This window comes from Fundulus heteroclitus, chromosome 20, assembly GCF_011125445.2.
Source record: "Fundulus heteroclitus isolate FHET01 chromosome 20, MU-UCD_Fhet_4.1, whole genome shotgun sequence".
Classification (NCBI taxonomy): Eukaryota; Metazoa; Chordata; class Actinopteri; order Cyprinodontiformes; family Fundulidae; genus Fundulus; species Fundulus heteroclitus.
Window position 1 is genome coordinate 24207917 of NC_046380.1, and position 11639 is coordinate 24219555.

Genomic DNA, 11639 nt, shown 5'->3' on the forward strand with positions numbered 1-11639 from the left:
CAAGTAATCAAGACTCTTAAACTCCTCCACTTCAGGCAGAGTTCGACCCCGACCCGGAGGGGGAGTCATGGCCTCAGACTTGGAGGAGCTGACTCCCGTCTTGACCACTTCACACTCAGCAGAGAAGCGCTCCAGAAGACATGAACCGAAGAGCGATTACTAGCTAAAAGAAAAATGGGGAAAAAAGCTGAAATTATTTCATTTTAAATGCAGTAGCATAAACATAATCATTCTGTTTTTCAAGAAAACAATACTTTTAACTCGGTTCACTTCACAATAAATTTTAAAAATCCTTGGTAATAAACAATTTTTTGTTATGTTTTACAAAATCATGTCATATTTTAGGTTGTGTTAAAACATGACACATTTGGGGCCCATTTTTCTTAGCCCTTGTTTAGAATGGGAAAGACAGGAGAACCTGCCCTTTGAGTAGGGCAGACGTGTCTTCTGGGGCAGGAAATAAATCAACAATATAGATTTAAATAAATACATTTATTTGAATGCTTTCCCCACGAATATGGAGGCATTATGTTGAAAAAGCAAGGGTCTTTTCTTCTCTCCGATACTTTAAGTAGACTTTTCTTTCCTTTTTGCCATCCAGCAGCATTATGAATACATTCTCCCAAATAGATGAAACTGTGCTGCTAACAGTTTAATCAAAAGATCAGACACTGAATTACATCGGTAATTTATATAAAACATTACTTCTCTAACTGTGTCGTCTATTTTAATACAAGGCTCCTCGTTCAAAGTTGTGAACTTTTTCAAACTCGTTTTTATAGGTTTATAGCAACCTTTGGGCATTTTGGCCTTGTTGAGTTTTGTTATCTGCTGCTCCACAAATGTTGTGGCTGTGATATTCAACGTTGCGGTGAAGAGCTAATTTCTTCTTATTTTTTACCATTTTGGCTAGGGATGCATGACATAAGGAAGAAATGTAATTGCGATACTATTGCTGAAAATTGCAATGATGATATCATTTATGATTACCTCATTCTTTTCAAACTCTTTTCTTTCTTTACCATTACACAGTGACCCATGGGAACTTTTGCATCTCAGCCACTGAAAATGTGGATCAGGTGTGGGCGTTAGGAGCCGCTCCAACTAGCCAATTATGTAATATACTGTAAATGCAGAGCATGAATGTATCAACAAAAAAAAACATGCCAACCCTCCAAATACTACACCCATCTGCTAATGTGACGTTGCAAACATGGACAATGCAATGATTTCAATATATTGTCCACTTCTAATCTGGATCTCACTGAGAAACCATTTCAGTGTTTTTCTTTCTCTTGTTATAGCTTTTATATCTTTTAACTTCATCTCTGTATTCCCTTCTTTTTCTTTATTTGACAATGAAATGTCATCCCCAGCCTCTTTTGAGTACTAGTTGAGGGTTGTTCGATCAGCTTGGAAAAAGTGCAAGAATGTGTATCCTGCCAGGCGATACCCCTGAAGAAGGCTAAACATTGTTCCAGTGTGTTGGTTAAAATAGTTTTGTTTGTCAGCAACTGCCATGTAAAATTAAGTAATTAAGTAAAATTAATTTTAAATATTTTGTTTGACTTTACCCATAGCCTGCCCCTGGCACCCTTTTTTTTCTGTTTATCCACTGGGACATTTTCCCTGAAAGTGAGAAGCCTCATGCATAAGGAAGTCAGAATATCTAAATCATCAAAGAGCAATTTTTAAAAAGGTTACAAGGTTCTCTCTCTCTCTCTCTCTCTCTCTCTCTCTCTCTCCATATATATATATATATATATATATATATATATATATATATATATATATATATATATATATATATATATAAAACATTTTAAGACAGTGTGCTTATGTACATTTCTGTTTATCAAATTATGTAACAAATGATGTAACAAAAGTCGAATAATTTGTTTTCATTCCACCAACTTTCTATTTTTCCAGACCGTTCCAGACTTGGAAAATCTAATTCCATACTTTTGTAGACTTTGTCTGAATCCCGTGTTTACAGGAAATCATGTTTACAATGGAAATTATTTGATGATTATACACGTCTCAGAATCCGCCTCCTCCCCTTCATTTCTCTTTATTTATTGTCTCTCATTTATTAAAGCAGAAAGCACCGTCAAATCTCTTTTCTGTTCAGTTGGCCTCAAATGTTTGATACTAACAATTAATCACACATGTAGCTAAGAGAGACAAACTTCACAAAGTTTATTTAGTTTAGTTTTTTCTCCACACTGAACCTGATTAGGTTTTCATGTACGTGAACTGAATGTGATGAGGTTAAACAGGGTGAAGGGGAAGAACATTTGAAAGACTTTCAAAAATCTTTTCGACGGAAAATGAAATCCCGGCCAGAAACAGGATCACAGGCTGCAATTACAGCAGCCTGCTGCACTGATGGAGGCGATAACGTGCACTTTGGGCTGCATTTAAAGCTGGCACTCTGAACCGCAGCTCACCCTGTCTTCTTCCACCGGAGCCCGAAGCACTTGAGAAGGAGATCTGGACTCTTTTCAAAGGGGGGGTGGCCCTCAGGTCAGCAAAGAGTCAAGTGCAGGAAGAGTTGGGAAGTGCACAACGTAATCAGAAGTTCTGATCTAACATTAAATCTGCTTCAGTTATTTTTTTTTTCATACGTCTTTTGTTGCACAGACTTTTTTGCAGGCAGCATGTACAGCCAACAAAGTGACTGCTGTCGAAAGAAAACATTACATTGGGTTTGTTAGTGCTGGGTTTCGAAAGAAAAAAAAAGTTTTGAATATGTACAAAGAAAGTAAGCATTCCTCGGAAAATATGCTCCCAGTCACAGCGTTTCAGCCCTGCTCCAATCCAATCAAAACATCTGCAGCTCATCTGCTCATAGCTGCTAAATATGCCTTGGTAAATAAGAATGTATGCATTTTGCTTAAATAAACATGTTTTGTTTATCAGAGGTGTCATGGAACAAAAAGCGGGGTGTGTAACCTCACAGTGTTTATTCAGTATGTTGTTTTCTTCCTAATTATTACCAGGCATCTTAAATAGATCTTAATCAGTTTTTAAGTTTTTTTTTTTACAGTACAATATCTCAAGGAACCTTGATCAGTCAATTCCTTTCAATAATTTTAACCTATCTGTGTTATTTATGTCAGTCTTTACTGCCTCATTGTAGACATCTTTTGTTTTTTTAATTGAGCCGCTCAGTGGGGACGTTGCCTTTTTGTGCAGAGCCTAAAAAAGCAAACAGTCCCTACAGTGAAACTAAACTCATTCTTTAGCGGATACAGGGAAGCTGGTGAGAGATGATTGGAAGATGGAAGGAGGAAAATACAGGATAATCCTGGATGAAAACCTGCTCCAGGCTGCAAAGCACTTAAAATTGAGTTTCAAGTTCCCTTTTCCAGCAGGAAAAAGACCCTAAACATACGAACGGAGTTACGATGGAAGGGTTTAGATCGAAGTTTATGGTCGGGTTAAAGTCCAATTAAATAGAGAATTTGTGACAAGACTTGAAATAATATTTACACCAATGCTCTCAATACAATCTACTGAATTGCAAAGAAGAGCGTGCAAAAATTTCAGTTTCTAGATTTGCAATGCTGGTATATTTGCAAAGATACATTACAATGTATTCACTCAGAGTAAATGTTTTACTTTGTGCTGGTTTATCACAATAAATTCAAATAAAATAAGTTCATATTTGTGGTTGTAATGTGGCAAAATGTAAAATAAATGTTTAAAAGGCTCAATATATAAAACAAAATTAATAAAGCAATCAATGGATATTATTAAACTTTGACACATTCTAAATAATAACAATGAATTTGTCTTGGAAAAAAATATATATTTATGGTAAAACATGAGTGTTTTGTGTTTGACAGCATCTATGCTTGAAGACGAGTGCCAAGCAGCATAATAGTGAAAGGCCGATTTGCTGGAGGGTAGCTTGGATCACACATGGAGTAATTATTTCCACGTTAACAGTTCACATGTGTGGTGTACTCCGGTTGAACCTCTAAAAAAAAAAAAGAAAGAAAGAAAAAGAAAACATTACAGAAACCTCACTTAGCAACAGTGGCCGATCCTGCATGCAGCTAATCAATGATGCTAATTTGCGTCTGCTTCAGATTGAATTATTTAAAACGTCCCGGTGCCGGATTTCATTATTTTCTTACAAGTCACCAGTTTGGGAGTTCACCAAACAGAGTTCAGGAAACAGACACTTCCTGGTATTTTGTTTACAGGTTTGTGATCCCTGCCTTTCAGCTTTTCTATTAACGCTCTTGTAAATCTGCAAAACAATCTGTGTGAACAGAACAGTTTCTGTTGCCTAAAACTCCAAAAAGACACTTTAAAGTCTAGAGATACCGTTTCACAACACGTTGCTGTCAGAAGTCCTGTACCTTTGACCCCTCCCTTCCCTGGGTTGGAGTCCATTTCTGTCTTTTAATACATAAATAATAAATAAAGGGGTATATAGTGCCCCCAGAGTGGGGCTGGGAAGTGACAACGTTAAAGTGGGTAAGAAAAAAGAAAAGAACTGAGCTGGACAGACGGCGGAGGAATGCTAACAGAAGTGGACGGGGAGGCTTTAATTGTTTCCCAGCTTGGAGAAGCAAAATCTCGGTGAGACCCAGCCGCCCGTCCCCAGTGAGCCCACCTCCCCTTTCTCCCAGACACGAGAGGGACGTCTCGGTCCAACACATGAGCCACGGAACATGACCTGGCAAGTTCAGCAGGAAAACAGGGGAGGAGGAGAGAGTTAGTGTTAATTGATTGAATTACACTCGGCCCAAAACACCATGTGTGGGGCTTAAAGTGCAAAAGACTGACAGGCTGCGGTTGGTTATGATTACATATACAGATTAAGACTTTTATTTATTATATTTGACATTAAAGTTCTCCCATTAAAGCATAATTTCTAAAGTTAACACAAAAATTTATCTAAGAAACAAAGTGAAAACGGGCAAATAAGGTTAATTGAGTTTGTTTGTTTGGTGCCGGGCTGCCGACTGCTGAGGAAAATAAAGTTATGCCTCTTGGCAACAGGATTGTTAGGTAATAAATCTGTATTTGTTCATTGGGATCCATTCTCCCTCTCCTTCTCCCATCTCATCCCTCACTTTTCCACAGAGAAGACTAATAGCTCAAAGCGGCAAAAAATAATTAAGCTTCCAAATTTATGCATTTAATTTAAGATGGTGGTCTGCACAAAAGCACTGTTAGGAAGTTTATTTTTCCCCTCCTTGCTAATTCTAGCTGTGAGTGTTTACTGCCGTATCTCCCAGAGTCATATCAGTGCCGGCAACAGTAAATTTAAATGCCAATCTTGAATAACCTGCAGGTCTTATTAATTACACGTCAGGAACGAGGGAAGAACATCCATGTGACTCCTGTGGATCTAAAGCTAAATTTGTGCTTTTTAGTTTTAAAGAGAACCAAAGTCAATACAAAAAGGCAGTTTCAAAAACGCAAAGCGGGTACGGCGGTCTGATCTGAAATCAGAATGTCTCAGCAATGTTGGTCCAGTAGATCACTGTTAGACATTAAATCAGACTCAAGAACAGTTAGCGTTGCCAAAAGGATATTTCCAAATATAACAATGGCCACTCTGGTCAAAAGCTTGACTTTTAGTTTCACCCGACCAAAGGACATTTTTCCAAAATTAAGCTCTTTGTCCCAGAGTGGGCTTGCAAACTGTGATGTTGCTTATAAATCTCTTTCAATTTATTAAATCCCAAATTGATTAAAGAGACAGTGATGTTGGTGTATGGAAACGTCCAATTTACGGTAGTGAAAAAGTAATCTGTCTTTATTCTGAAATACACCAAACAGGCATGATTTAGGTAATCATGAGTGGCCTTAAAAAAGTTTAGTCTGATCTAGAGACGCTGATAATTCACATTATAACCTTGTAAACTAAACATGCATTAGATGCACCAGTCTAAAAGAAAATTCAGCAAATTTTACATGGGAATAATCGGCATGAGGAAAGGTTTAATCATCTAAGAAATAAAGAGAGGGGAGATACATTTTTGCACAAAGGGGCTTGTAAAAAAGTACAGAACAGGCCGACTTTAGGCACTACTGCTTATTTCTTAAACCATTTCACAAAGTTAAAGAGACTCTGACTCGACACCTTTCTGAACTGAGCTGAAATTCCATGTATAGGACATCCCTGGACCAAGGAGGAGAAAACTGAAATAGGAATGCATAAATCAAGAAAATTGCACCAAAAATGCTACAAGCAGTTACTCTAACTGAGACAGCATTTCCACATTTAGATCACTGCTCCCTACAGTTTCTCTATATACTTTTCCACTCTGCAAAACAGTTTTTCTTTTGTCTGCTCGTTGTATGAATACACCTCATCGTTGTCCAGAATAGGGGACCAATGAATGAAACTCTTATCTGATAGCGTTATAGCAGAAAAGATCATTACGGATCACCTGAGGTCGCGCTGCACTTTTACCAGTCGGACCAGTTCTTGTAGACAAGCGCCAACAGATAGCGTTTCTCGCGTGCATTTGCTTATATTTGCATGAGCCACGTTTTCATACTGGAACATCCAGATGACATGAAGCTCCCATTGTTCACAGATACCTCAGGTCATCTGCAAAACCCATGTTGCAGTAAAATACTAACTTCCCTGCAGCTTTCTCCACCAGATAAGAATCACAATGGAAAAGCAAGGGATGGTAAAATCTCAAATCCTTAAAAGGTTTCCAGGTAAAGATCTAACTTGAACGTGGTGAGGGAAATCAAATGTGGAGAAAAAAACTAGAACAGAAAATTAGGAAGCTGTGAGCCAGTGTCCTTTAAAACTGGGCCATCCAAACATCTTTTTTTTTTCCTGCAGCAATCCCCTACAAATCTCCAGCATCAGTGGGATATTGAGGTTTGAATGTAATTACTCCATGGCGCCTTAGTTCAGGCTGTCACTGCTAAGGTCACATGAATGAGCCTCCATATTTGTCTCTAATCGAGCCACTAATCTGAAAGATCTAAGAGCCTGAATCAATCCCCTATTCTGCCTCTATTGATCTCATCTCCTCCGTCTACCAGTTTCACTCCAGCTTTTTCTTCTCCATCTCCCCTCTGCCATGCTCTTTGCAGTAATGGATACTGAAGATGTCAGGCAGATTTAACATTTATTGCTTATTTAAAACCGCCTCTGACCCACACATTATAAACCCCCCCACCGCCACCACATCTCTGTAGACTTGCCTTAAAAGAGGAAGTTGAGCATCTCAGAGAGGGTCGTTTAGGGGCTGTCATTCTCATTGTTGCAGCAGCAGCCATGAAATCATCAAGCCTGGCTAATGGGAGCCTTATCTCTGCAGCAGGCTCTAAGAATGGCCGATCACAGATTCTTTCTCCAGGTGGGAGTTATGTCATTAAAACTCGATATAGCTCATTAGAAGAACAACAGCTACCACATGGTCGAAGCCAACAGCAAAATATTGAAAGGTTTTCAAAGTCTGCAAGCCCGGACGAATGCATCAAAGTGATTAAAAACTCGATTGTAAACCTCTACATGTGTATGCTTGTAAAGCGTTCGCAATCATGTTGATTGGTATCTACGAGCTCACAGTCAGTTACACTCAGGTTGCGCCATACTTTGGATGTAGAGATTTTCCAAGTCATTAACTTAAGTCTCTTTTTTACAATAAATATCATACGTTAGAATTCAGTGAGAAGAAAATAAGAAAATAAGCCTGTCATGTAATATGCCTAGCATTTTTACAAAAGCATGTATGCCTGGCCTAGGATTACGATAAAAGAAATACAGTTCCTTGTAAAAGTATTCACCCCCCCCCCCGCCCCCCCCCACACACACACACACACACACACATACACACATTGTTTGAGAGTTTGCATGATGTTATGCCTGCAACTTTGAAGATGTATTATTTTTCTTTGTGAAATAAACCAAAGATATGACAAAACATCACTTTAGAGGTGTTGCAAAGTGACAGAACATGTGACAGTCAGGTTGCACATTGGTGGACTTCATTTCACTTGCTATGTTACTTTTGAAGATCATTGGTTGCAGCTTTTTAGGGGCTTCATAGCAAAGGGAGTGAATACATATGCACATGGGAATTTTCAGTTTTACAGTTTACATTATTTCATATATATATATATATATATATATATATATATATATATATATATATATATATATATATATATATATATATATATATATATATATATATATATATGTATGTATATAAACACTAAACAGGCTTCAATTGGTTCAAAATGCAGCAGCACCTCTTAACTGACATATTCATCCCATCACCCTCATAATGTCTTCTCCCTGCTGGCTGATTTCGAATAGATTTTAAAGTTTTATTGTTTGCCTTTAAAAGCACTTTATAGTCTGGCCCTTTCCTACATTTCTGCGTGGTAGATCCCTGAGGTCATTGGCCCAGTTCTCCTTGAATGTTCCCAGAACTAAACGTAAACACTGGGGTGACTGGGCCTTCTCAGCTGCGCTGCCCAGACAAAACCAGCTCCCTCATCATTTCTGCTCTATCACAATCAAAATCATTACATCCTAACTTAAGACTCTTTTATACAGGAAGGCATTCAATAGCAGCATTTTATTGCAGATTTTGAAGTTTTGTTTATTCTTCTGTTTTTTTATCTGTTATATTTGCTGTATCTGTTTTTTAATGATTTTTATTCAATTTCAATTTTATTTAAGCTATATAGCCCCAATTCACAATGTATTTTTATGATTTTTAAAGCTCTTTTGCTGTCTGTTTGGCTGATGTAAAGGGTAAAGCAGCAGAATTACGATCAGACAACTACGGCGTGGTTGTGTACGTCTATTTTCTCCTCATTATTAGTCAATGTCTCCTTTGTGACGATTTAGCTGTACAACAGTAATGCTGCTTTCAAAATGTTGTTCTGAGGACACTGTCTGCCACACCACAGAAACTTTAGAAGACTGTCTGTAGTTGTTTTCTCACAAACGTGTTGTTTAGTCTTAAAAGGTTGTCTACACTTGTAAAGGAAGTTAAAACACTTCTCTTTGAATATTTGGCTTAGACAAGGAAAAAAAACAATGCTGCTGCGAGAGCTAATTATTGTTAAGAGAAAGCACTTTCTTAACTTAGAGATTATATAGTCCCGAACAATAGTTACAGTCACCTTGTGGTCTATGGAGCTAAAATAGTGCCAGCTTGCAGCGACATTGTAAAGAGATTTGGCATTGTAAAATCAAACACTGAAAAATGAAACATTGAGAAATCACTTGAAATGACATCGAAAAAGAGACATGGCATTGAAAAATTAGACATTGAAAGTCAAACATTGTTAGAAAGTAAAGAACTTGTGATAAAATTCTCATTTTATACTGTAGTTTTTTTTCAACAAGAGATGTTTTCAGTGTCACTGCAGAGTTCCTTCAGCTACAACGTCACAAGCTGCCACTGTTTTGCCGTTGGGGGCGGGGCTAAATTAAAGACCCCTTCACGGGCCTTCTTTTTTTCTGGTACTCCTCATCATCTACCTGCTGTCACTGGTTTAGCGCCGTGTCACTACAATCATTAGCTATATAAGCTAATGAAGATAATATTGATGAAAATAATGCCCTTTCTTGTGGTTGAGCAGCGGTACTTGACCGGAGCTTTGCATAAGTTCACTGCAGGTAGATGATGAGTACCAGAAAAATGGAAGGCCCATGAAGGGGCCTTCAATTTACTGTAAAGCTTTGAAGATTAACATATTCTATTTGTACGTTTAACGTCATTGGGAATGTCTGACTAATAGATTTCTGCGATTGCACAGTATTTTCATATCATCCTGTAAAGTCACTGGTAGCTGTCTTCTTGACTAGAACATCAAATAAGTTGAACATTTTAAATTTTTGCCAATGACTATTTGCACATTTCTCACCCTCTCAGGGAGTGTTCTGTCTCATACATTAATGCAATTGCACATTCATTTACATAATCTGTAAAATGACCACTATCTGTCTTTTTTGACTCGAACATTTAAATCTTTTCTGTTGCTGAGAACTATTTCCAGGCTTCTAGCTTCTAATGAATTGTTGTCAGTGCATCCAACTATTTGAACATTTTGTCTTGCTTGTGTCTGTGTGGTATGTGGGACTCTGTCTGAATTCTTAGCCGGTGTCTCACCAAAATATCATTATGGTGACATAGTGACAGTAAATTGATTCTTGGTCATGTTCAACTAAAAAAAAAAATTATTTTAAGGGATTTCCAGGTTAAATATATATATAAAAAAAAGTATTTTTTTAAAACAATCAAAATGTCTTTAGCTTCAAAATGAAACTCTGTATGTGGCCTTAGTAGTTAAACCTAACTCAGGTGTGTCACCACACTTGTCTTTTGAAGCCATGTTGAACAACTCTGGTTTTTCCACATGCTTCTGCCTTTCGCTGGCCATCTTTGTTTTGCAACAGGAAATATTCTTAAACTGCTTTCATTTGAAGCTAAACAGACAGGATGACCTGCGTATGTTTACATTCTGGCTATATATTCAATACTAAGATTTGTTACATTTTGGATACAAATAAGATGCAAATACATCATTTGATCAGAGTAGCTGTGGTGATAAATCGAGGTAAAGTGGAAGGCAGCAGTTAGATTTGTGAATTACAAGATAAAGTTACTCATGAACCAAGAAACAAAGCATTTTAAAAACCTGCATGACCCCTTGGCATCAAATGTCTGTGGCTTAAAAAGTGTAAATTAACAGAAATAAAAACTACAAAGCAAAGCAGAGTGCAGCACATACAAAATACAAAGCTCCCATATACTGTATGACTACTAACTTCCATCACTAATGACCACAGCAGAACAATTCTTAAGGTCAGGCCAATTCATTTGTGTTCTTTTATTTTTTGTGAGTCTCAGGACTCTGGAGTTATCAGCAGCTATCTCAACTTGAACAAAGATTACGTCTGATTGGAGAGTTAAGATGACAGCTATCCTGCAAAATTGCCAAAATGTCTCCCACTATAAAAGAAGTCTAATCTCAAAAATTAAGTTGAGGCAAATGCTTTTTATTAACATTATTGCTGCATTAATTTTGAATCAAACATGTTTTTTTGTCTCGTTACATTTTACATTTTCCGTTTGGAATAACATGTTTCTCATAGAAAATCCTTGTTAACTTACCACACGACCAATTATACATAGGTAGCAACTTCTCTGTAAATATAATATAATGTACTGCAGAAAGGATGTTGGTATAAATGTTTATGTAGCTGACTGAAAAAAATGTAATGATCGTTTTTAAATGTATTTTGTTCTAAGATGGCTGAAATCTACTTTGGAACCACAGCAAAAAAAAAATTCTTGATTATCCGTTAGCTTGAGTCTTTTATGGAAATGTATCTTTATTTTTTAACTGCTCAGACTCCTGATAGAGGTGTGATTGGTCTCAGAAGTTGAAGCTTAACTCTGTGAATAATGTGATTTTCAGCCTTAGCTGACTTCAGGGGGCATCTACAGAACTGGACCTAAAAAAATCCAATCTATCTGTTTATTATAACTTTTTCTTTATATATACATAACTACTTTTAGTTATTCTGTGTTTGTTCCTTTGAAACAGTAAACAATTTATTGGGGAACAAAAACATAGTGTGAATGATCCACCTTTATGGCTCCAGGGCTGATAGTAAA